At 41.2% G+C, this 27516-nt stretch overlaps 1 pseudogene across 1 annotated transcript; it reads right to left on the reverse strand.

Moving 5' to 3' along the window:
• Window positions 1-9486: 9486 nt before the first annotated feature.
• Window positions 9487-27277, reverse strand: LOC309958924 (regulator of nonsense transcripts 1-like; annotated as a pseudogene). Its single transcript has 3 exons — window positions 27126-27277; window positions 12651-12946; window positions 9487-12420 (listed from the first exon to the last, which is right to left on the reverse strand). The product of its transcript is annotated as a regulator of nonsense transcripts 1-like (transcript).
• Between the last annotated feature and the right edge of the window lie 239 nt (window positions 27278-27516).

The raw sequence follows: 27516 nt of genomic DNA on the forward strand, positions 1-27516 counted from the left end.
TCCCAGACCGGGGCACAAGCCCATGTCCCCTGCATCGGCAGGCGGACTCTCAACCACTGCACCACCAGGGAAGCCCTTGTGTAGTGTTTTTAAAGTTTATTCCAACTTAAAGGGTATCAGTTACCATGAATGAAGGGCAAGCCATCTCTTTTATTTTTAAATATATGATCTGAGTGAGACTTTGTAATTTTGTTGGTCTTCACAAATCACATTCTTTTTTTCTTTTGAATTTTCTTTTATTTTTTTATACAGCAGGTTCTTATTAGTTATCTATTTTATACATATTGGTGTATATATGTCAATCCCAATCTCCCAATTCATCCCCCCCCACCCCCGCTTTCCCCCCTTGGTGTCCATATGTTTGTTCTCTACATCTGTGTCTCTATTTCTGCCTTGCAGACCGGTTCATCTGTACCATTTTTCTAGATTCCACATATATGCGTTAATATACGATATTTGTTTTTCTGTTTCTGACTTACTTCACTCTGTATGACAGTCTCCAGGTCCATCCATGTCTCTACAAATGACCCATTTTCATTCCTTTTTATGGCTGAGTAATATTCCATTGTATATATGTACCACATCTTCTTTATCCATTCATTTGTTGATGGGCATTTAGGTTGCTTCCATGACCTGGCTATTGTAAATAGTGCTGCAGTGAATGTTGGGGTGCCTGTGTCTTTTTAAATTATGGTTTTCTCTAGGTATATGCCCAGTAGTAGGATTGCTGGGTCATATGGTAATTCTATTTTTAGTTTTTTAAGGAACCTCCATACTGTTCTCCATAGTGGCTGTATCAGTTTACATTCCCACCAACAGTGCAGGAGGGTTCCCTTTTCTCTACACCTGCTCCAGCATTTATTGTTTGTAGATTTTCTGATGATGCCCATTCTAACTGGTGTGAGGTGATACCTCACTGCAGTTTTGATTTGCATTTCTCTAATAATTAGTGATGTTGAGTAGCTTTTCATTTGCCTCTTGGCCATCTGTAAGTCATCTTTGGAGAAATGTCTGTTTAGGTCTTCTGCCCATTTTTGGATTGGGTTGTTTGTTTTTTTAACATTGAGCTGCATGAGCTATTTATATATTTTGGAGATTAATCCTTTGTCCGTTGATTCGTTTGCAAATATTTTCTCCCATTCTGAGGGTTGTCTTTTTGTCTTGTTTATGGTTTCCTTTGCTGTGCAAAAGCTTTAAAGTTTCATTAGGTCCCATTTGTTTATTTTTGTTTTTATTTCCATTACTCTAGGAGGTGGGTGAAAAAAGACCTTGCTGCAAATCACATTATTTCTAAACTACAGCTGACCCTTGAACTACATGGGTTTGAACTGCATGGTCCACTTACATGTGGATTTCTAGTACTACAGTACTACAAGATCCGTGGTTGGTGGATTTGTGGATGCAGACCCATGGATAGAAGGGCCAAGTGTAAAGTTATACACGGATTCTTGACCACATGGGGTTGGCACCCTAACCCCCATGTTGTTCAAGGGTCAACTCTATGGCATACAGAGTGGAAATTCAAAAAAAAATAATGTAAAAAATTTTCAGCTTCATTTTCCTGCATGAAAACAATTTAAATAAAAAAGAAGGATGAAAAGCACAGAGGAAACTCTGTAATTTAACTTAAACAAAAATTAAAATATTGCCTCAATTCCTACCTCAAACTATGCAGGACAGCTGCTGAATGTGCTATTTCTATCAAATCAAGAGAGGATATTAAGGGAGATCTCATAGCATTACAGATTTGGGGCAGTATATAGAATAATCCAGAAGTAGGTGGCATGGCCCTGAGACACTCAAGCAATGATTCCTTATTTGGGATTGCAGCTGTGGACCAAGTCTGTTAGCAGGAACATTCCCAGTCACATTTGACCCAGCAGTATGGAGTGGGGGTATATGGCTTGGATGAGAAGTTGTTCATTCTCTCACCCATTTCTCTTTTCAGGAAGGGTGGAGTAGTGTGTGTACATCAGCTTTGCAGCTGCTGATAATAATGGCTAAAGAGAAAGAAATAAATACCAAATGATCACACAAAACACTTGCATATGTCACAACTGAGGCTTTGCCTGTCAGCCCACAGGGAGAAACCAGGATAACCAGAGCCCTGGTGAAGTGTACCCTCATGATAGAGTGTGAGACAGACTTGCTGAGCAGCAACATTGGGGCAACATATCTAAATTGGCATTCCACATACACTTTCCCAGCACCTTACTGTTCTGTTCCACAACAAGTGGCTCACCCAGAGGAAAAGGCCTCCATTAAAAGGTGAGTAATAATAAAAAGGAAACAGTCAGCAATATTGCCAGAAAAAGAGGAGGCAAGAAATACAATAAAACATGACAAATGAAACTGCACATCAGAAGGAGAATTATGGCAGAAAGTCAAACATTTCTTTATTGTTATATCAGGCATTAAAAGATAAACTTTTTGAAACCATCGTTAAAAAATAGATTCAGAGTATCCTATTCAGAAGGAAGAGATGGAAGGGGAGCTGGAAAACAATAAAGGGAACATATAACACAATCACAGGGAAAAAACAATAACAGGGAAGTAACAAAATGTGAAATGGATATATTACAAACACAAACATATAGGAAGGGATCGAAAAGCATAGCAAAATAAAATGTCAAAGAATAAAGATTGATAATTAGAAAAATAATACACAGAAGACAGGTAAAGAAAAGTCAATAAATGCACAACTGGAATTCCTGAGGAAACTGGGGGGGGTGGGGAGGGGTTTCAAAAAATATAAAAGAAGACCTATAATAAAATAACTCAATCTTTGTCATACTTATATTAAAGTGTTACATCTGATAATGACCTCAATTTACTTAAGAAAAAAATGTCTAAAAAATAACTGGAAGGAAAATACTGGAACCGTAGTTAGCATTAACAAGCAGTTAATGCAGGTCCACTACAAGGATACATAGCAATATCTTAGGTATCTAAACTCTGAGAATTTCTCAGATTCTGGATTTCCCACTGAAAACTTTCATGGGAGAGCTTCCAAGAAGTATTAGGTAGAGAGCCCAGGAACTGAAGTATTGTTAGTACTGTATTATTCCCAAAGAGTCTAAGGCCATGTCCAATTGGGACATTTCACTCCTCCTCCCTATTGCAAATATCCGAGAGAGAGAGAATTTGGGCAAGTCTTTCTTTCTCCCTTTCTTTTCCTTCCTTCCTTCCTTCCTCCCTTCCTTCCTTCCTCCCTCCCTTCCTTCCTCCCTCCCTCCCTCCCTCCCTCCCTTCCTCCCTTCCTTCCCTCCTTCCTTCCTCTCTTTCATTCTTTCAACACCATTCTGGAAGTCAGTGACACTACCTAGCTCCTCTTTTGCCTCTGGATAAAGCCATATACTCCTTCCCTTTCTAGAATTAAGTAAAAGAACAGATTTAAGAGACATAAAATAATATAGCATTTCTTAGTCACAAGAAATATTCCTTCACAGCTTATTACATTGGAAGACAGCTTAATTTAGTACAAAAACTGTATAGATTATTCATGTATTCATTATATAATTATACTGATGAATTTATACAAATGACTTAAGCATTTCCACATACATAGTTGAACATATTTACACAAATGGAAAGGTCACACATTTCATTTTGAACTTTTAATAAGTCCTGGTCAGCTGTTGGCACAAAGAGTGCATTGTTAGGAAAAAAATGGTACACTAATTGTGAAATGGTGGCTATTTCTGTATTTGTGTTGAGAGCAAGTAATGACTCAGAGGGCAGAGCCAAGACTCCAGTGTGCAAGACAAGAGCTAAGAGAAGAGTGGATCAGGAAATTATTCCCAGGGGGCAGAGCTGGTCCCTAATCAAAGAGCATTCTGTTTCCAGAGTAGCAGCCCTGAAAATATGTACCTGACCAGATTTCAGAATTGCTATGGATCAGTGGCTCTACACACCTTCGATTTCCTCTTTCTTGAACAGGAGTGTCTATTATAGTTATCGTATCCCTCTTTCACTATTGCATTTTGCATGTATGTGTGAAGGTGAGGTGGGGAGGGCAGATAACTTGTCATTTTAGTTCACAAATCAAGAAGAGCCACACTTGAGCAACTGCATCTGAGTCTCTGAACCTGTGGAAACTTGTCCCCACCTGGACCATGTTTAATGATGAAATCCTGGACTGAGAGCTAATAGTGTAATTGAATAAGACTTTTGGGGTATTGGGAGGGGGATGGTGTATTTTGCATGTGCAAGGGATCTGCAGTGTTGTAGCCAGAGACTGAATGGTAGTTGTTTGTCTTCAAAGATGACTCTCCAAAAATTCTTATCATCTCACTATTTGCATGCCTCTTCCATTGAAGAAGTGCAGACCATTTTGAATCTGGGCTGGCCTGGTGACATACTTTGATCAACAGAATGCTATGGAAATGGTGTGGTATATTTGAGAAGCTGGATTTTAAGAGGCCTGGCAGCTTCTGTCTTTGTTCATTTGGTATACTCTTGCTGCTATTAAAGGAATTCTAGCCTAATGACAAGAGACTATGAGGGAAGAGGGGCTCAGTCATCCCAGTGCCACTGCTGAGTCTAGTCCCCAGTCAGCGCAGCTGACTTCAGCTGAGTAGTTCCAGAAGACCAGCAAAACTTCCACCCAGACGACCTATAGAACAGTGAAAATCAAAACATCAATATTGTTCTAGGTCACTAAATTTTGGAGCAGTGTGTTACACAGCAATGAGTAGCTAGAGCATTAAGTGTTCCCAACTGGATTTCAGACATTTCTAGGCAAGTGTGGGAAACGTGAAATACGCCAGACAGGATGCCATTTTAAAAATGCTTTTTGGTTAGAGGAAAATGAGACAAGTGTTTGCATATATAGGGGGAGAGCAAAGGGACAGGCTGGAAAGAATGGGATAAACAGCATTGCCTGCTTCAGACTTTGGGCTGTAAGCCTGGACTCCTGATAGGGTCCTGCAGGAAGAGACACAGGGCACTTAGAAATACAGTTTGCTGCCCGTGTAACAAAGAGGGACTTGGAAATTGTGCCAGTGTGACAGGCATTCTCTTTGTATGCAAAGCAGGAACACAGCCCCACTCTGGCTCTTTGGACACTGACCACTTTGTGGGTCCTAGAGGATGGTGCCCAGATGCAGATGTTCTTGCCGTGAGCGGGTGGGCTGTGAAGCGTCAGCAAGAGCACTTCTGCTGGTTTCTTGAAAGTGTTAGTGAGTGAGAGAGCGTGGAACCTGAGCAGATGCAGTATGAGCTTCTAAAACTTCACTCCCCTTCGCTCTCCTAGGACAAGCTGGGTCATATTTTGAGGTGGCTTCATTAGGTTGTGAGCCATGGAGTAGAGAAATTTAGTTATTATTGTTAACATGACCTTATTTGAAGCCATAAGTTGGTAACTCCTAGAATAATTCAGGTCATATAATGATACTTGTATTTATATACACGTTTATATTTAATATGTTATAATATATAATTATACATATTATTAAATATAATATCTTTTTGCAATATCATGTTTCTTTCATACACATTATCTCTTTTAAAAGCCTCCTGACCACCCTGTGAAGTATGTAGGTCAAATATTATTTTCTCCATTTTTAACTGAGAAGTAAACTCGTCTTAAAATAAGAGATTAAAGGACTTTCCCAAGATTACAAAATAAAAGTGATAGAACCAGGACTTGAATTTAGCTCTCCTAATTCTAGTAATCAGTGGAAGATCTGTGCTTCCTTGCCAGATTGGATGTAATTTATATGACATATAATACAAACTTTGGAATATTTCATCTATATGCATATCAGTATATACATACATACATTTGTGCATTCATCTACACATGTAAATTTATTCTGAAGATGTGTTCTTACATCTTAGCACAGATGTAAAGAAAAAATATATTAAAAAAAATATTATTGGGATATAAATTACTATTTTGTCATAAGAAATATACCCCCACAAAATCTCCTATAATAAATATATGCTAACACAATATTTCAAAAATACTTTTGCTTACTCTTATGTACTCATTTCTTAAAACTTATTCTTGCAAACACATTTCTAGCATCTAGCATAATTTTTTAGGTATAGTCACTACTGATATAATGTTGTCTAGCAAAAAGGTTACGCATCAACAGTTTCCACTGAAATAAGCTGTCATCAGCACATTTCCTTATGAAATAATATTCATTAAAAATAGGATATTCTCTTAGCTAAAGTGACAGCTCATCACCTTGTCAATTTTCTATAATAATATACACTTTACAATACGGTGCTAACAAGACACAAGGTAGCATTTCAGTCATCTACTAGAGTGTCAAAATGGAGACTAGATATACTGCATTCAAAGAAAAGGTGCCAATTAAATGTATTCTGTCTACAGTCAGTGCTCCAGTATCATACAATAATGTGATCTGTATCCTTGTTATCCGATACTAGATACTAGTGTTCCACCACATTCAGTTTCTCTCTCTCTCTCTCTCTCTCTCTCTCTCTCTCTCTCTCTCCATTTTCAATATTAACCCCAAGCATATTTTCATAACCATTACAAGACTTGGCAGGGGGATTACCAAATCAGGGAATGCTGAGATCAAGAGCCTTGGCAGATGCACAGAAGTGGAGGAAAAAAGCAGAACACTTATAATACGGGAGGAAGCACAAAGCTTAAGATGAATGTGTTTACAGTCTGTCACAATTAAATTGTAATCTTTACCACTGGTTAACCATCTGACTTTACACAAATAATGAACTTTTCCAACCCTCAATTTCTTTTTATTAAAATGGGATTCTTTTTTTTTTTTTTTTTTTTTTTGCGGTACGCAGGCCTCTCACTGTTGTGGCCTCTCCTGTTGCGGAGCACAGGCTCCGGACGCACAGGCTCAGCGGCCATGGCTCACGGGCCTAGCCGATCTGCGGCATGTGGGATCTTCCTGGACCTGGGCATGAACCCGTGTCCCCTGCATCGGCAGGCGGACTCTCAACCACTGCGCCACCAGGGAAGCCCTAAAATGGGATTCTTAATTCTACCTCATTGGGAGGGTGTGAGGATTAAATGCTACAATGTTTGTGAAGGGTTTAGCCCAGAGTCTGACATATAATAGAAGCCTAATAAATGCCAGCTCTATTCACAGGCCTCACTTTAAAGATGCCATTCCATTGAGAAGTCAGTTCTGTCTCGTTGTTGCACCTCTGAATGCTTTTAAGGGGTTTTTGTCTTTGTTTTTCAACAGTTTAACTAGATATACCTCATTTTGTTTTCCTTTGTATTCAAAAGAAATGCTTGCAATTCATTTTATTAACCGAATATGTGGCTTGAAGTCGTTCATCTACTTCGAAAAATTCTCAAAAATGATCTTTTAAAAAGCAGCATCTAGCCAATTCTTTTTCTTCTTTGCTTCTACAACTCCAATTATACCTATGTTAGTCTTTATCCCTGAGACTGGTATCACTTATGCTCCTTTCTGTATTTTCCATTCTTTTTAAAATTCTGTGCTGCAGCCTGATTAAACTTCTATGTCTAATTTTCTGGTTAACTCCTTTATTACATTCTTTTTTCTGTAACATTTTATTATAAAAATATTCAAGCACACAGAAAAGTTGAAAGAATTTTACATTGAACAGCCATATGTCCACCAACTAGATTCTGCCATTAATATTATATTATACTTGCATTATCACATATCTGCCTAACCATCTAACTATACAGTCATCAATCCATCTTACTCTTTAATGCATTTCAAATTAAAATGCAGACTTCACTACACTTCCTTCTAAACACCTCAGCATGCATACCATTAGCTAGAGTTCAGTATTTGTTTATAGTAGTTTTTATTTTGAGGTAGAATTTATATACAATGAACTACACAAATCTTAGGTATTCATTTGCTGAGTTTTGATAAATGCAAACACTGGTGTACCCAATCCTCTACCAAGATATAGAACATAGTCATCCCCCTAGAAAGTTTCTTCATGCCTCTTCCCAGCCAGTCCCAACTTCCTCACCCATAAGCAATCACTGTTCTGATTTTTTTCCCACCATAGGTTAGTTTTGCCTGTTCTAGAACTTCATATAAAGTGAATCATACAGTTAGTATCTTTTATGTAAGATTTTTTTTTACATAATATAATGCTTTTGAGAATTCATCCATGTTGTTAACTATACTAGTAGTTGTATTGATTTCCTAGGGTGACTGTAAAAAACTATCAAAAGTTGAGTGGCTTAAGACAACAGCATTTTATTGTGTCACAGTTCTGGAGACTAGAAGTCTGAAATCAAGGCACTGGCAGAGCCATGCTTTCTCTGATGGCTCTGGGGGAGAATCCGTCTTTGCTTCTGGCTTTTGATGTTTGCCAGCCACCTTTGGCATTCCTTGGCTTGTAGCTTCATCACTACAGTCACATGGCTGTTGTTTTTCTGTGTATCTTCATATCATCTTCCCTCTATGTGTCTGTCTCTGTGTCCAAATTTTCACAGGGAGTGAGGGGCAAATCCAGCCCTAGAGGGAAATGCTTTGCTTCTCAGAGTCTAGTGGAGAAAGGAGCCTCCCGTTCCTGAATGCTGCTCCCTCACCTGCAGGGAGAAGCTGCTGGAAGCTAAAACTTCAAACAAAAACCCTTCTTGCAATTGCATCACAGGTGTTGCTCCTAGTCTCTAGTTGTATTGGTTTGTTTAAACTTTGTTTCTGGAACCTACTCACATCACCCAGGTCCACCACTCAGATTTGGCAGACAAACTCAGGAAAGTGTTTATTTCAGTACTTCTTTGAAAGAATCTTTAAAAAGTAACCAGAAACCTTCCAAACATGTATTTCTTTACAGGAAAACCCTCTTAGAACACAGGCAGCATGCCCTCCACAGTTTCAGAGCTGGTGTGGACAGCACATCTCGAAGGGGCTCAGCCTAGCACAGCTGTCAACTGCCCGGAGCCCTGACTGGGCACAGAGTGCGAAGTTTTTTTCCTGCTAAAACGTAGTTCCCCTTTAACTAAAAGAGAAGAAGAACAGAACAGGGAAAAGGGCTCCTCTGAGACGAGGGTTTTCCTTGCTCTGCCCTGGTGGCAGACCCAGGTGTGGACATTGTGGGCGCTGGGCCTTGTTGGCAGCAGGGATGGTGAGGCTTGATGGTGGATGGTCTTCCGTGGTGGAGCCCACCTCTCACTCCCCCTCCTCCTCCTCCTCACCAAGCACCGGCATTGGGCACTTGCTCTGACTTAAGCTCCTCTCTCCCTTGGGTGTTCCTCTCCCTCTCGTGCTGCTCAAAATGATGCTTCAGTTTTAGCAGTGGAAAACAGGCATCCATTTATTTTTACTTTTTTTTTTTTTTTTTTGCGGTACGCGGGCCTCTCACTGTTGTGGCCTCTCCCGTTGCGGAGCACAGGCTCCGGACGCGCAGGCTCAGCGGCCATGGCTCACGGGCCCAGCTGCTCCGTGGCACGTGGGATCTTCCTGGACGGGGGCACGAACCCGTGTCCCCTGCATCGGCAGGCGGACTCTCAACCACCGCGCCACCAGGGAAGCCCTATTTTTACTTTTTTAACCCAGAATAAGATGCTAGTGGAGGAGACCACCTTCTAGTATGGGGCAGCCCCATCACTCTGCTGGGCTGGTATGCTTGCTGCCCCTGGTACATGGAGTATATGGAGTCTTGTGACAGCGCCATGCTGCCAAGACAACTGTCTTGAGACAGCTTGGGCTGGGAGAGGTGGGCCTGACTCACCTGGAAGGGCTGGCTGATGGAGATGCAGCCTGTCCTCAGGGCACCCTGTGAGACAGCTTTGACGGCACATGCCCGGCTGGCCTGGCTGTTGAGATTTCTCTGGCTGGCTGTTCTTCTAGAATCCCCCATGACCAGTCTTGCCTTTTGGGGTGCCCCACCTGTGGATGGCCTGTTAGCTTGTCCAAAATACCCCGGTGGCAGCATGGGTGGCATGACCAGGTTGGAGGCCATGGGGACTGTTCATGGAGGTCATGAGGTTGGGGTAGGCACTGATCATGCTGATCTGGTCATGGGTCTGGAAGCACATGTTCAAAGGCTGGCCCTGGCTGCTCTGATCATAGACTGATCCTGGGATAATGGCTTTCCGGGGTCATACACGGATGTTGTCATGAAACGGGCTCCAAGGTTGATGGTGATGACTAGCTTCCCGGGCTTGCTGAACTGCATGAGGCTCTCCTGCAGATTGTTCAGTGCCCCCGCCCCCAGCAGGTGATTGTAGTTCAGCAGGTGGTTCCAGAGCAGCTGCTTGGACAGGGCCCCTGGGTTGCCCATAATGTGCTTTGGTCAGGGCCACATTAAGTGCCTGGGGTTGTTTAAAAATCCAGTGCTTTGGTGCTTACCTGCCCACATGCCAAAGATGATAAAATTGTTCTTGAGCCCCTGAAATACATCCACGCTGCCATTCTCCACCTCTTGGTAGGGCTTGGTGTGCAGGGAGTTACTGAGCTGCATGTACTGCGCTGGTAGGAGCATTGGCCCTCATAGGACATGATGACGGACATGATGATGGCAATCTGGTCCAGCTTGGCAGTCGTCTTCATTAGCTTTGTGGTGATCTTTTCTATGTTTGCAGCTTCTGGCCTGTTAGGTAGGAGGTACCTGACCTGATGATCTCCTCCTGGCCCTGGGTCACACAGAGCATCTTCACATGACCTGCTGCTGTTCTGACAAGGGTCCTTGCAGAAGATATTGGACAGGAAGGCGCTGAGTGCAGGGTACCTCTGATCCTGGACCTGGAGGCGGATGATGCAGATGGGAAAGGTGCCCAGCACCACCAGGTACTCAAGGAGTGACTGGGACAGCCCAGCCTTGGCTGCCTTCTTGCATATCACCATGAGGCCCAGCTGGCAGTGGTCATCCACAAGGATCAGCTGCTTGGCTCTGAGGACACAGGGACCATGCACTCCAGGGCTCAGTGGCCTGGCTCCCTGTGAAACTGCCTCTTGGCAAGCTTCGGTCACCCGCATGTACAGCAGATGACATCTGTGTTCACAAGCAGTTCCCTCTCAGGAGTCTGCTTCAGGGCCAAGTACCACTTCTGGTCTGCAGAGGACAGCTCCCAGGTCTTGTCCTTCAGCAACTGCAGCTTCTGGAGCTCTGGCAGGCTACCTGTGTTCCTGACCTGCTTGTGCAGGGCCAGGATGCACAATGGGGAGCCGAGGACCCTGGCGCAGAGCTGCATGACTTTCAGCCTGGTCAGTGGATCTTCTTGGTCAGCTGATCCTTGGCTATGGTAGTTGGGGCACAGACTAGCACAGGCCCACTGAGCCAGATGGTAGATGATGGTGGCTGAGGTCACATCTTCCCTGTGCCTAGTGGTCCCTGGATCCAGCTCAGTGGTCTCTGCAGCACCATCCTCGGAAAGTCAACCTGAGAGTGGTGGAGGTCTTGGAACTCTTGTGCTGTGAAGTACTTGGGCAGCTGGCACTCTCTGATCACGCCTAGCAGTTTATGGTAGATGTGGCCGAACACGGAGCTCTCCTCCACAGCAGATGTTTTCAACACTCTGCATTCTGTCTAATGAGGCTGACCTCCACATGAAATCCACCTGGAAGTTACGAGTTACCTCCAAGGTACGCCCACAACTACTCTGCAGCTCCATGGCGATCTCATTGCCATAATTATCAGGAGCCTTGATGACGTGGCCGATCCCTTTCCACAGGGGCACCAGGTCCCCTTTGTACCACAGACAAATCTTGTTCCCCTGCATGAGCTGCATGTCTCCTAACCAAATTATTACTAAAGCCTGATTATCAAAGTCAGTCTTGGGCAAAGTGAAGTAGGCAATTCTCTTCTTGTTAAGGCCCAGGTGCCACCTGACAGTGATGTTACCTTGACTCTGGGACTCTTTCAGTTTCTTAGAGCAGTTGGTCTCCAGCTTGACCAGAGGGCCAAATATGTTCTGGTACTGGTAAGAGTCCTCCTTCCTGGGGATGATATGCTGGGGCCCTGCCTCCACCCCTGGCTTCTCCAGGTCCTCCAAGGTGGTGGAAGGATTTTCCTTGCAGAGCTACTCCAGCTGGCTCATCTACTCCCTGGTGATCTGTGAGCCCACAGCTGTTCCTGCTCAGAAGGGATTGTGATCAGCCAGGACAGGAAGTACTGGTCCTGGATCCGGGGTTTCCACTGTGAACTCTCTCATCCGATTTTCTTGAGGCTGCTCTGAGTGGCTTAAGGCTGGCTGCACAGTTGCCCCATGACCCAGGTAGCTTTGGTAAGAATGAAGCCAAGGAGGAAGGCCTTGCTGCTGACATAGTCATAACACTCCAGAACCGTCTCCCCCGGGGCCCATCCTTGTGCAGAGTCATCTGTTTGCATTTTGCCCTCAGAGGTGACTTAGAATGTGGCTGCCAGAAGCATTTCCGTGATCTACTGAACCACTCTTGCTGGTATCACAGTAAACCATGCAGTCGGGATCAGGTATTCCCCAGTAGCTGCAGGCATGTATGAGACATCCTTCCTCTAACAAGTATCGTCTTCATCTTCTTTGAAGTTAAACTTGGCCAACTGGCTGGTCTTGCCCACGTTCTCATTCTCGCCTGGTTCTGCAGGATGCGCACGGGTCAGCCCACCTGCGAGTCCACCTGTCCGGCTGCAGCTTCTACACGGACCCGGCCTCTAGTGCTGCCGCCTTGGGAGGCGCGTCTGCGTCTGGCTAGGGAAGGCGATCTCGGTGCATTCAAACTCCTAGCCCTGCGTGTGGAAGCGTGGGAGGCTGGCTTTCTGCGCATCCAGGAAGGTGCGCATGTGCGGGCTGGGCGGAAACGCCTCCAAGCTCAAGCTGCTGCGTTTTCGCTGCGCGGAGCCCTCAGCCACGCCGAGGTCTAGGCCGCTGCGTAGCTGGGCAGTATCCAAAGGGTCGCAACCGCGCGAGCCGCGCGACCAGAGCTGCTCTTGCTGCCCTCGGAGCCACCCGCAGCTCACAGCGACTGCAGGAACCGCCGTCGCCACGGCCTGTTGTAAGTAGGTTGCTTTAATTTTACCTATTCTGTCGGATGTGAGGTGGTCTCCATTGCATCCTTGATTTCTGGTATTATTTTTTGTTTTAGGAGTTCCATTTTATTCTTTTGATATAAATTCTAGTTTTCTAGTTGATTTCTCTATCTTGTCGTCCATTTTACAGTCATTTAAAATCTTTTTCTGAAAACCAGTAGCTGGATCACCTGTGCATCAGTTTCTATTGCCTCCCCCACCCCCCACCCCCTTATTTTTTATTTTGTTATTTTTTATTTTGTATACCTGGTAAAGTTTTTATTGAATTACTAAAATTATGTGTAAAAATTACAGGGATTCTTGAAATGTTATCTTTCTCTAAAGGGGATTTCTTTAGCTTCTGGCAGTCAATTAGAGTCGGCATGGATTACTTTAATTCAAACAGGCTGAGCTGATTCACAGCTGGGTTCAAGTCTGTAAGGCTGGTCTATTTCTGGCTTAACCTCAGCATAGACTGTAGCCCTTGTGGTGTCCAATTGAATACTTGGGGTTTTTATCAGAACCCCATCCTTTTGGTGGTTCTTTAATCCCATTTTTAAAATCTTCCCAGAGCCAGGAAACTGAGAAAAATCCTGCATAGTTTCTCGAACTCATAGCAGCTCGTTTCTGCGCCGCTTCTGTGCTTCTCAGCCTATACTACTTACAAACTGGCAAGTGCCTCGAGGAAAAACGGCTTAGACTATTGGGCTCGGTTCTTTGAACTCTTCTCTCTGTAATCTTGGCCTTTTAGGTTCTGGCTGTCTTGATGCCCTTGAAGTCTAATTTTAGTCGTTTTAGGCTCATGACATTGCTGAAGTTCTTTAAAAGACTCTTGACTGTTTAAAGCACAAAACAGTAATAATGGGTATGGGGTTTATAGAATATGTTGAATTAAAACGTATGGCTAATATACAAGGAATTGAGTGGGGATTAAGTGAAATTATACCATTGTATAGTTATTGTATTGTTCTTTAATATCTTATGAATTGAGACTGTGGTAAGTTAAGTGTGTGTATTACTATCTATAGGGTAACCATTACAACACGTAACAGTGGACGCACACAAAGAAGTATTGCTAAAAAAATCAATTAAATAGATAAAATTGGATAAAAATTATTCTGTAAGCACAGAAGACAATAGAAATAAATGAACAATAGAACACATAACAGATGGGACAGATAGAAAACAAATACCAAGGTGGTAGAATTAAACTGATCTGAACAAAACCGTAATTCCATTCAATGTAAGTGGACTAAATGCTCCATTAGAGAGAAGGAAATTGCAAGACTGGATAAAAAGCAAGACCTATCTACATGTTGTTTACAGGATATATTTTATAATATCTAAAAACACAAATAAATTCAGTTTGAGGAGTGGAAAAAGATATATAAAGTGAGTACATCTATGACACAGAAATTCCGTTTCTAGGTATTAAGCCAAAAGAAATGAAAACATAGGTCTATGAAAATGTGTATAAGAGAATATTCATAGCAGGTTTATACAAAGTAATAGCCAAAGTTTGAAAACAATCCAAGAGGCCCATCAATACGAAAATGGGTAAAGAAATTGTAGTATATTTATACAATGGAATACTTAACAGTTAAAAAGAATGAACTTTTGATTGATGAAACGACATGGATAAATCTTAAAAATAGTATCTGAGTGAATGAATCTAGACGCAAAAGAGTACTTATATATGACTTCATTTTATATAAGTTCCAAGAACAGGCAGTTCTATACCATGTTAGTAGAAATGAGAAACTGGTTACCTCTGGGGAAAGCAGGCTAACTGGAAAGGGGGAATGAGGGAAATTTTGGGAGTGATGGAAATGTTCTGTATATTAATTTCAGTGGTTGTTACCCAGTCATTGTCAAAATCATTGAACTGTACTATTAAGACATATGCATTTTATTTTTTGTGATTTATACCTCAACAAAAAGTATAAAGTGAAGCATCACTTAAAAATAAATCTGGACTAAGACGTTATTTTGTTCGTTTCTTAATAACAGAAGACAATAGGTGCATACAACTTGTAAAAAAATAATAAGGAAAATTGTGTTTCCAAAAATAGAGCTGGGTTTTTTGCCATCTTATTTTAGTGGATCAGTTAGTAACATATAACCAAATATGAGGCTGAAGCCCTTGAAAAATACAGTAGATCAATGAATTCCTTCTTCCAATGATATGGTTTTCACAGAACTCTTGAATTTAGGTCCGGTGCATATGTCATAATATGTGTCCAAAATATTGAATAAACGGGAAGGAAAGGGTTTGGGTTTAAAGCGTACAGTGTTTGTGCTTTGAGCTGTACGTTGAAAGTAAATAAAACATTAAATAAGGAAGTCTACTCCCTTATTTAAATGACACATACAATTGTTTTATAATTTGAACCGAAAGAAGATTTAACTAGAACCTTCTATTCAAAAAGAATTTAAGACAGTATTATAAATATTTTCAAAGCTTTAAGGTAAAGATGGATATAATGGATGAACAGATAGAGGTTCATAGTAGAAAAATGGAAACTAAAAAGGGGTCAAATGGAAATTTGAGAAGTGAGATGAAATGAGGTCATAACAACAGACTGGACAGTGAGAAAAGATCAGTGAACTTGCAAATCAATAGAAATAAACCAAACAAAAGCCCAGAGTGAAAAAAAATAAAAAGAGCAGTATTGACCTCTTTATTGTAGGACAACATTGGTGTTGAACACACATGGAATTGGATTCATGGAATGGAAGAAAAATTGCATTAGAGGAAAATATTTGGAGGAAAAATGGTGAAACCTTTTCTAAGTTAAAACACATTATGAAAGCTTAATTACTTATTGAATATGTAAGCTCTGTGTGACTTGTGAAGTAAATTTTTCTTATCCAGCAAACTGATATGCCATTTGAGTTATGATTTTAAGCTTTACTGAGATATAGTTGAAAAAACTGAACTACACATATTTAAAGTGTACAATTTGGTAAGTTTTGACATATGAATATACCTCCCACGTTTACTTATGCTCATTTGTAATTCCTCTTGCTTATCCTCTCCCTGGTCCCCAGACAACCAGTGCTCTGAGTTCTGTCAGCAAGGGTTAGTTGGATTTTTCTGGAATTTTATATAAATGGAATGCTGCATTATGTACTACTTTTGTGTATGGTTTTTCTTTCACCCAGCTTAGTGATTTGGAGGTTCATCCATGTTGTATCTATAATTAGTTCATTCTTTTTTATTGCTAAGTAGTAATATAATTCTATTCAATGAATTTTTTTTATTGATTCAAAATCAAATCTTTATTAAGTCTCCATTGCATCAGAAGTCTTTCCCACTCTTCATTTCTTTTTTTTTTTAACATCTTCATTGGAGTATAATTGCTTTACAGTGGTGTGTTAGTTTCTGCTATATAACAGTGACTCAGCTATACATATACATATGTTCCCATATCTCTTCCCTCTTGCGTCTCCCTCCCTCCCACCCTCCCTATCCCACCCCTCTAGGTGGTCACAAAGCACCGACCTGATCTCCCTGTGCTATGCGGCTGCTTCCCACTAGCTATCTATTTTACGTTTGGTAGTGTATATATGTCCATGCCACTCTCTCACTTTGTCACAGCTTACCCTTCCCCCTCCCCATATCCTCAAGTCCATGCTCCAGTAGGTCTGTGTCTTTATTCCCATCTTACCCCTAGGATCTCCATGACCTTTTTTTTTCTTTTCTTAGATTCCATATATATGTGTTAGCATACGGTATTTGTTTTTCTCTTTCTGACTTACTTCACTCTGTATGACAGACTCTAGGTCCATCCACTTCACTACAAATAACTCAATTTTGTTTCTTTTTATGGCTGAGTAATATTCCATTGTATATATATGCCACATCTTCTTTATCCATTCGTCTGTTGATGGACACTTAGGTTGCTTCTATGTCCTGGCTGTTGTAAATAGAGCTGCAATGAACATTTTGGTACATGACTCTTTTTGAATTATGGTTTTTTCAGGGTATATGCCCAGTAGTGGGATTGCTGGGTTGTATGGTAGTTCTATTTGTAGTTTTTTAAGGAACCTCCATACTGTTCTCCATAGTGGCTGTATCAATTTACATTCCCACCAACAGTGCAAGAGGGTTCCCTTTTCTCCACACCCTCTCCAGCATATATTGTTTCTAGATTTTTTGATGATGGCCATTCTGACCGTTGTGAGATGATATCACATTGTAGTTTTGATTTGCATTTCTCTAATGATTAATGATGTTGAGCATTCTTTCATGTGTTTGTTGGCAATCTGTATATCTTCTTTGGAGAAATGTCTATTTAGGTCTTCTGCCCATTTTTGGATTGGATGGGTTGTTTTTTGTTATTGTGCTGCATGAACTGCTTGTAAATTTTGGAGATTAATCCTTTGTCAGTTGCTTCATTTGCAAATATTTTCTTCCATTCTGAGGGTTGTCTTTTGGTCTTGTTTATGGTTTCCTTTGCTGTGCAAAAGCTTTTAAGTTTCATTAGGTCCCATTTGTTTATTTTTGTTTTTATTTCCATTTCTCTAGGAGGTGGGTCAAAAAGGATCTTGCTGTGATTTATGTCATGGAGTGTTCTGCCTACGTTTTCCTCTAAGAGTTTGATAGTGTCTGGCCTTACATTTAGGTCTTTAATCCGTCTGGAGTTTATTTTTGTAGCTCAGCTGGTAGAGCGGAGGACTGTAGGTGTTTGATTATCAGTGAATTTTTAAAACTGGTAATACTAAGCTATGGTGATGATTGCCTCAGCAGAAGGTGAAGAGATTGATTGGGAAAGGCCTAGAGGGAAGTTTCTGTAGTATGGGTGCTGTTTATAGGGTGTACACATATTTTAAACCCCATTGGACTATATTCTTAAGATATGTGCATTTCACTGGTTGTAATTTATACCTCATGAAAAGAAAAGAGAAGGCAGTGTATGAAAAATAACCAGGTATACTGCCTGATTGCCATAATAGTTGATTGATATTATCACGTGCTTAGGTCAGTTATCTATTTTTAATGTTTTTGGTTATCCACAAGGACTATCTTTAGATAGTTTTTTAAAGCATTTTCCTGTGATTTAACTCTTCTGTGAATGCTAATTTAAGAAAAGTGTACTTTATGATAGCTTTTATCAAAGTACTTTTACTCCCCCCAAGTTGTCTTTATGGAAATAAAATTTATGCCCCAAATTGACTATACCTATGATAATTCCCAATATATTAGAATGGAATTGCTAATGTTAAAGCCTCATTTTTATAATTTTTTCTTTATCAATAAAGTATAATAAAATACCAAGCATCCCTTATATCAGATAGACTTAAATTCTGTCATAGAAATTGAGATGTAGGGGCTTCCCTGGTGGTGCAGTGGTTAAGAATCTGCCTGCCAGTGCAGGGGCCACAGTTTCAAGCCCTGTTCCGGGAAGATCCCACATGCCATGGAGCAACTAAGCCCATGTGCCACAACTACTGAGTGTGCGCTCTAGAGCCCCTGAGCCACAACTGCTGAAGCCTGCATGCCATAACTACTGAAGCCCACGCACCTAGAGCCCGTGCTCCACGAGAAGCCACCGCAGTGAGAAGCCTGCACACTGCGACAAAGACCCAACACAGTCAAAAGTAAACATAAATAAATAAATTTAAAAAAATTGAGATGTTATTCAAACTAACCTGTAAATCAGATAGTCTCAATTAAATAGCATATTTTTATTGAATGACAAGTGATTGAAATCTAAGCATTCATTTATTCATTTAAACATTTGTTAGCTACTTACTGCAAGAGTAGATGTACAGTTTTATGTGCTTTACCTACCGTAGGATATCTTTGGTCTTCTCAGTATTAAATAGTAGCTTCTATAGAAAAGTGATCACATTTTTTATACGGTCTGGTATATATAGCTGAATATTAAACTGTATATAATTAAGCTACATTCAGTATTAGAGTATTATTGAGTATACCCAATATTGCACTCAATATTATACTCTATATTAAGCTATATGTAACCTAAGTAAAGGGTGTTCTGTTTATCAGAGCCTCCTGGTGCCTGGACCACCTCTTGTAAACAGTCTTTTCTGTTCCATCTTCAGTTTTGTTTAAATGTCATTCATTATGGCAGAGCAAAAATGCATACTGCAGTGTCCAAGTGTCTTTGAAAAATAATTGCTCATCCAGATAAATCTATAGTGCCCCAGCTTGAGTTTTGCTTCTGTAGGGTTTGGATTATTATGACTTTCCAATTAGAACCTCAGTACTATAATTACCATTTAATTATAATTTATCTCAGTACTTACTCTTCTTACCTCAATATCCCATCATCTGATGCTCTGATGGCAGCCAAAATGGGACCAGGAGCCTCAGTGCTGAGCTATTCTTGTGCTATGAGAACTCTAACATTACTCTCCTGAATGGAAGGACCTCTCCAGAGGTTTCTGTTTGGCCCTAAAAAAGGTTCAAACTACTTGGCTTATCAGGCCTTCTGAAGAGTGGCCTCTTTTGGTTCCCTGACCTTGCTTCTGCCTCTCTCCCCCTTTGCTCATCACTCCAGTTGCTCAGGCCTTCCCTCTGACCGCAGTGACTGACAAACTCATTCCTGTGCTTGGGTACTTAGAACATTCCTCCTCAGATCTTCCCAAGCCTGGTTCTTTCTTTCCTTTTCTTTTTGTCTTTAAATCAAAGTATAGTTGACTTATTATTTTAGCTTCAGGTGTACAGCATAGTGATTTGATATTTTTATATATTATCTGTATGTCTTCTTTGGAACAATGTCTGTTCAGGTCTCCTGCCCATTTTTTTTTTTTTTTTTTTTTTTTTTTTTTTTTTTGCGGTACGCGGGCCTCTCACTACTGTGGCCTCTCCCGTTGCGGAGCACAGGCTCCAGACGCGCAGGCTCGGCGGCCATGGCTCACGGGCCCAGCCGCTCCACGGCATGTGGGATCTTCCCGGACCGGGACGTGAACCCGTGTCCCCTGCATCGGCAGGCGGACCCCCAACCACTGCGCCACCAGGGAAGCCCTCCTGCCCATTTTTAATTGGATTTTTTTTTTGATATTGAGTTGTATGAGTTCTTTCTCTATTTTGATTATTAGTGTCTTATTACATATATCATTTACAAATATTTTCTCCCATTCAGTAGGTTGTATTTTCCTTTTGTTGATGGTTTCCTTCACTGTGCAAAAGCTTTTAAGTTTGATTAGGTCCCATTTATTTATTTTTTGCTTTTGCTTTCCTTGCCTGAGGAGATAGATCCAAAAGTATATAGCTAAGACCTATGCCAAAGAGTGTGCTGCCTATGCTTTCTTCTAGGAGTTTTATACATTTAGGTCTTTACTCCATTTTGAGTTTACTTTTGTATATGGTTTGAAAAAATGTTTTAATTTTATTATTTTACGTGTAGTTGTCTAGTTTTCTGAACACCACTTATTAAAGAGACTGTCTTTTCCCCATTGTATATTCTTGCCTCCTTCTTCGTAGATTAATTGACCATATGTGCATGGGTTTATTTCTGGTCTCTTTATGTTTTTCCATTGGTCTGTGTGTCTTTTTTTGTGCCAGTACCATGCTCTTTTGATTGCTGTAAATTTGTAGTATAGTCTGAAGTCAGGGAGCATAATACCTCAAGCTTTGTTCTTTTTACTCAAGATTGCTTTGGCCATTTGGGGTTTTTGTGGTTCCGTACAAATTTTAGGATTATTCTAGTTCTGTGGAAAATGTCATGAGTATTTTGATAGAGATTGCATTAAATCTGTAGATTGCTTTGGGTAGTGTGGACATTTTAACAATATTAATACTTCCAGTTGATGAACATGGGATATCTTTACATTTATGTGAATCATCTTCAGTTTTCTTCATCAGTGTGTTACGGTTTTAAGAGTATGTGTCTTTCACTGCCTTGGTTAAATTTACTCTTAGGTATCTTATTTATTTATTTATTTTGACTGCATTGGGTCTTAGTTGTGGCACATGGGATATTCGTTGAGGCATGTAGGATCTTTCGTTACAGTACACAGTCTCTTTGTTGCGGCGCTTGGGCTTCCCTCTAGTTGCAGCACTTGGGCTTCTCTCTAGTTGTGGCATGCGGGTTTTCTCTCTCTAGTTGTGGCACGTGGGCTCCAGTGCATTTGGGCTCTGTAGTTTTGTGGCGTGTGGGCTGTCTCGTTGAGGCATGCAAGCTCATTGTAGTTGTGGCACATGGGCTTAGTTGCCCCGCAGCATGTGGGATCTTAGTTCCTTGACCAGGGATCAAACCCGCATCTGCTGCATTGGAAGGTGGATTCTTTACCACTGTACCACCAGGGAAGTCCCAAGGTATCTCATTCTTTTGATTCAATTATAAATGGGATTGTTCTCTTACTTTTTCTTTCTAATATTTTATTATTAGCATATAGAAAAACAGCAGATATCTGTATACTAATCTTGTATTCTACAACTTTACTGATTCAGTTTTTACTTCTAATAGTCTTTTAATGGAGACTTTAGAGTTTTCTGTATGTATAATAGTATCATGTCATCTGCAAATAGTGACAGTTTTGCTCTGCCCTTCCAATTGGGATGCCTTTTATTTCTTTTTCTTGTCTGATTGCTGTGGCTGGGACATCCAATTCAATGTTAAATATAAATGGTGAGAGTGGATATCCTTGTCTTGTTCCGGATCTTTCAGCTTTTCATGGTTCAGTGTGATGTTAGCTATGGGTATGTCGTAAATGGCCTTTATCATGTTGAGATCTGTTCTGTCTGTACCAACTTTGTTGAGAGTTTTTTTTTATCATGAATGGATGTTGAATTTTGTCAAATGCTTTTTCTGAATCTTTTGAGACGATCATGTGATTTTTAGTCTTTGTTTTGTTAATGTGCTGTATCATCACATTGATTGATTTGCAGATATTGAACCATCTTTGCATCCTGGGATATGTCCTATTTGATTATGGTGTATGATGCTTTTTATGTATTGAATTTGGCTTGCTAATATTTTGTTGAGTATTTTATCTATATTCATCAGAGATGTTGGCCTGGGATTTTCTTTTTTGCAGTGTCATTGTCTGGCTTTGGCATCAGGGTAATATTGGCCTCATAGAATGATTTTAGGAGTGTTGCCTTCTCTTCAGATTTTTGAAATAGTTTGAGAAGGATAGGTATTAATTCTTCTTTATATGTGGTAGAATTCCCCTTCGAAGACATGTGGTCCTGAACTTCTGTTTTTTGGGAGTTTTTTGATTACTGATTCAATTTCAGTACTAGTAATCAGTCTGTTCAGGTTATCTCTTTCTTGCTGATTCAATCTTGGAAGCTTGTATGTTTCAATTTCTTCTAGGTTGTCCAATATGTTGGCATGTAACTGTAGTATTCTGTTATGATTGTTTGCATTTCTGTGATACCAGTTTTAACTTTTCCTCTTTCATTTCTAATTTTGTTTATTTGGGTCCTCTCTCTTTTTTTCTTAATGAACCAGGATAAAGACTTATCAATTTAGTTTATCTTTTCAAATATTAGCTCTTGCTTTCATTGATATTTCTAGGGTTTTTTGTTTTTGTTTTTTTGGTTTCTATTTATTTCACTCTGATCTTTATTATTTTCTTTCTTCTGCTGACTTTGGGCTTTGTTTGTTTTTCTTTTTCTAATTCCTTTTGATGGTTGTTTATTTGATATTTTTCTTGTTTCTTTAGGTAGATCTATATTGCTATACACTTCCCCCTTAGAATTGCTTTTGCAATGTTCCATAGATTTTGGAAAGTTGTGTTTTTACTTTCATTTGTCTTAGGGATTTTCTGATTTCCTCTTTGGTTTATCTGTTGATACATTTTTTTAAAATAGTGTGTTGTTTAGTCTCCATGCATTTGTGTTTTTTCTATTTTTCTTCCTGTAATTGATTTCTAACTTCATACTGTTGTGGTCAGAAAAGATGCTTGATATAAATTATGTCCTCTTAAATTTACTGAGTAATGTTTTGTGGCCTAGCATGTCATCTATCCTGGAGAACGTTCCGTGTGCACTGAAAAAGAATGTGTATTCTGTTCTTTTTGGATGGAATGTCCTATAAATATCTATTAAGTTCATCTGGTCTAAAGTGTCATTTAAGGTCTCTGTCTCCTATTGATTTTCTGTCTGGATGGTCTATCCATTGAGGTAAGTGGAGTGTTACATCTCCTACTATTACTGTATTCCTGTTAGTTTCTCTCTTTATGTTTTTAATATTTGCTCTATATATTTAGGTGCTCTTGTATTAGGTGCATGTGCATTTAACATGTTATATTCTCTTCTTGTATTGACCCATTTATCATTATATAATGCCCTTCCTCATTTTTTCATATAGACTTTTTTTTAAAGTCTACTTTGTGTTATATGAGTGTTGCTCTCCTGGGTTTCTTTTCACTTCCATTTGCATGGATACCTTTTTCCATCCTCTTACTTTCAGTTTGTGTGTGTCTTTAGCTCTGAAGTTGGTCTCTTGTAGGCAGTATATAGATAGGTCTTGCCTTTTTATCTAGTTAGCTACCTTACATGTTTTGGTTGGGGCATCTAGTTCATTGACGTTTAAAGTGATTATTGATTGGTATGTAATGGTTGCCATTTTGTTACTTGTTTTTTATTTATTTTGTAGTTCTATTTTTTTTCTTCTTTTAGTCTCTTCCCTTGTGGTTTGATGATTTTCTTTAGTGTTAATGTTTGTATCCCTTTCTCTCTAATTTTTTTGCATCTGTTGTAGGTTTTTGATTTGCGGCTACCACGGAGTTCATGTGTATTGACCTATAATTGTACTACTTGTTTTAAGCTGATAATTATTTGAGTTCAAATCCATTCTAAAATATCTGCATTTTTACTCCTCCCCCACGTTTTATGTTTTGATGTCATATTTTATATATTCATGCCTATCTCTTTACTGTCTATTGTAGTTATAGTTGACTTAAAGAGTTCTCTCTTTTAACCTTCGTACTAGCTTATTTAAATTGTTGATGCACTGCTTTTCTATATATTTGCCTTTACCAATGACTTTTTCCCTACCTCCATTTTCGTATTTCTTGTTGCAGCCTTTTCTTTTTCTCTTAAAGGAGAACTTTGAACATTTCTTGTAAGGTTGGGTTAGTAGTCATTAATTCAGTTTTTGCTTGTCTGGGGAACTCTTTATCTGTCCTTCAATTCTGAATGATTACCTTGCTGGGAAGAGTATCCTAGGTTGTAGGTTTTTTCCTTTCAGTAATTTAAATATATCATGCCACTCCCTTTTGGGCTGCAAAGTTTCTGCTAAAAAAATCAGGTGATAGCCTTATGGGCATGCCCTTGTATGTGATTATTTTTCTCTTGCTGCCTTTAAAGTTCTTCATTTCTAACTTTTGCTATTTTAATTATGACGTGTCTTGGTGTGAGTCTCTGGGTTCATCTTGTTTGGGTCTGTCTGTGCTTCCTGAACCTAGATATTTGTTTCCTCCTTCAGGTTAGTGAAGTTTTCAGCCATAATTTCATCAAATACATTTTTGGTCCCCTTCTCTCTCTCTTTTTCTTCTGGGACCCCTGTAATGAGAATGTTAGTATGCTTGATGTTGTCCCAAAGGTTCCTTAACCTATCCTCATTTTTAACGATTTGTTTTTCTTTTTGCTGTTTTGATTAGGTGATTTCCACTTTTCTATCTCCCAATAGCTTACGCATTCTTCTGTATTGCCTAATCTATTGTTGATTCCTTCAAGTGTATTTTTCATTTCAGTTATTGAATTCTTCATCTCGACTGTTTCTTTTTTATATTTTCTAGTTCTTTGTTGAAGTGCTGATTGTGTTCATCTATTCTTTTCCCAAGTTAGGTTAGCATTTTTATTACTATTGCTTTGAATTCTTTATCAGGTGAATTATCTCTGTTTCATTAGGAATTTTTTCAGGGGTTTTATCTTTCATTTGCAACTTGTTCTGTTTTCTTATTTTGTTTAACTTTCCCTCTTTGTTTCTAAGAAATTAGGTGAAACAGTTACTTATCGCAGTCTTGATGGTATGTCCTTTTGTGAGAGTGTCCCTGTGTGTTCTGCATGTGCCTAGTGGCTTTGGTGAGACAGCTGGATCTGAAGTCATCCTGGACCATGACTTCCCTGGGGTGCGATGGCAGCCGCTGCCTTGGTGGGAATTTGGTAGGGTTTGAGTTGGAGGGGCTACAACAGAAGCCATTTGAAAGCTGAGACTTCTCCTAGGCTGAATGGTAGTCACTGCCTTATTGGGGTTGAGGCCAGTGCCCAAGCTGCTGGAACAGGAGCTCTGAGGGAGGTGATGGCAGCCTCTACCTTGTTTGGGGGCATGTCCGGTGCCCAAGGGCTTGGGGCTGCACTTGTGAGCTGGTTCCAGTTTTTCCCTGGTTTACTTGCCTTGGTCAGAGGCTGGGTTGGGGCTGCAGGCATTTGACCCACACTACTGAACCTGCTCTTCTCCTTGCCAAGTGCTCATAAGTGGGCACATGCTGGCAGTGGCAGTCTCTGCCCTGACCCATGGCAGGCCCCGGCCAAGCTGGTTGACCTCCTTCATAAGTGTGCACAGGCACATGTGCTGGCAGTGGCTGTGGGTCTTGACTAAATTGCTTCTCTGCCCCTCCTACCAGACTCCCTGTGGCTCTCTCTTTACAGCCTTAGCTGTAGAAGAGCTGTTCTGGTGGTCTTCAGATGGTTCTCAGCAAGGGTTGAGGTATCACCGCTCCCTGGGATGATCAGCCCTGGGTGGCAGGTGATTACATTGGATAAATTTGGTCATTGAAGGAGCAATGTTTTGTTCTCTCTGGGAGAGGCACTTACTCTAGATGTAGATTTGCCTTTCCTGCATGCAGTGCGTCTTCCGTCAAAACTACCATCTGAGGACTCACAGATAAGGCCTGGGTGGGGGAACTGTGGGGACCTCCTGGGGGTGAGGAGTGGGGCAGGGGGCTGGTCCTCTGTCTTTGCTCACATGGAGACCCTCCTTGCCTCCACTTCCATCCAGGCCCTGCCTCACGTCCCAACTGGGTTTAAATAGCTCCTCCTCCAGGAAGCTGTCCTTGATGTCATCCCCTACCCCCACCCGTTAATGGGATGGCTCTTTCCTGTTATGTGTATCAAACTCTCCCAACAAGTGTAAGATCCAAGGGTTAGAGCCAGAGAGGGTCCTGCCCATTGGGGTCCCTGATTTCTACACCTCCCTACAGTGAGACCACAGCTGCTCACCTCTCTCCTTTTCAGAAAGTTGATCACCTTGCTTTGGAAGGCAGACAGCCAAAGTCTGTCAGAAACAGACCTCTGAGCCCATAACTAGCCCCCATCCACACCCCTTCTCATACTGCACTACTGCCAGGGCCCGGCAGGGGACACACATGCCCAGAAGCAGGAGTTGGACCTGGGCTTGGCTCTGGGCTCCAGAGATGGGGGAACTGGGGAACTGAGGCCAGAGACCTTCTAACTCAACATTCTCTGATGACAAACGGGGAGACTCAGACCTTAGGCAGGAAGGGACTCCCTCCTTTCTAACCACAGGATCCCCCCCACCCCATGCCCAGGCTCACTCACCTCCAGATAATCCTTCATCACAGTGTTCAGCTGCAGCAGGTAACAGGAATGTGTTGAGGAAGGGGATGCAGTCCTCTGCCATCAGGGTGGGGTTGGTAATGAGCGCCCACTCTCAGGTGCTACAATGGACCCTCCACTGATAGCCCTCACCCTCAATCTCCTGGCCCAACCTAGGCTCCCACATGGAGCAGCTGGGACCCTTAGTAGCCTCCTCCAAATCTCCCTCCCATACCCTGCCAGAACACCAAACTTCTAGTCACCTCTCAGGGCTGGCTTTTGGCACATTCCAGGCTATATGGTTCCTGACTCCTGCCCACCCCGAAACCATCCTGTACCTAGCTCTTCCAGACCCTCCTTCTGGTCACTTCCAGAGAAGTCAGTTCAGGTTCTCTGGCACCAGGATGAGGGCTGGAGAAGGTAGGGAGAAGTAGGTCCACACATCCACAGATTGAGGTGGACCTACAATGGAGATAAGTTTCCAGGGGATGGTACGGCCCAGCCTCCGCTCTTGTCCCCAAGGTCCTGGGACCTTACCCACAGTTCTTTTTCACTACTTTCCTCCTGGAGTGGAAGCCACAAGGCCTCGCTTTTCCATGGGAATCAAAAGATGTGTGAGATCCAGTGTTTTGCCGGTCCCAACCCTCCTGTACTGTCCCACCCTGTTCTGCAGAGGCAAGAGGCCCTCCTTCCACACCCAGAGGCCACTCACTGTTTCAGTAAGTCCTGTGGTTCATCATCCTCATCAGAAAATAGGAAGATGCCTCCAGATGTGTAGAAGCCTATGATGGCATCACGTGTGATGTACGTGGACAGGAGCTGTGTATGGTATCTAGTGTGCATGTCCAACTCTCTGTCTAGCATCGAGGCCCGGGGATTGTGTCTGCTTCATTCACTGAGTTATGTTAAGTATCTCAAAAACTGGCTGCATGCAGTAGGTGCTTGATCTGCATTTTTGAATGAATGATCTGCAAGCACAAGCATCCCAGATATCTGGGTGGTCCTGGGGCCCCTCTGCCGCTTCCAGAGATCCCTCATCTGGCAACACCAAGGACAAGGATCAGATCAGCTAGAAGAAATCTCAGTCTCCTTGACAAATGGAA

The sequence above is a fragment of the Leucopleurus acutus genome (assembly GCF_964270905.1).
Source record: "Leucopleurus acutus genome assembly, chromosome: 3".
Classification (NCBI taxonomy): domain Eukaryota; kingdom Metazoa; phylum Chordata; class Mammalia; order Artiodactyla; family Delphinidae; genus Leucopleurus; species Leucopleurus acutus.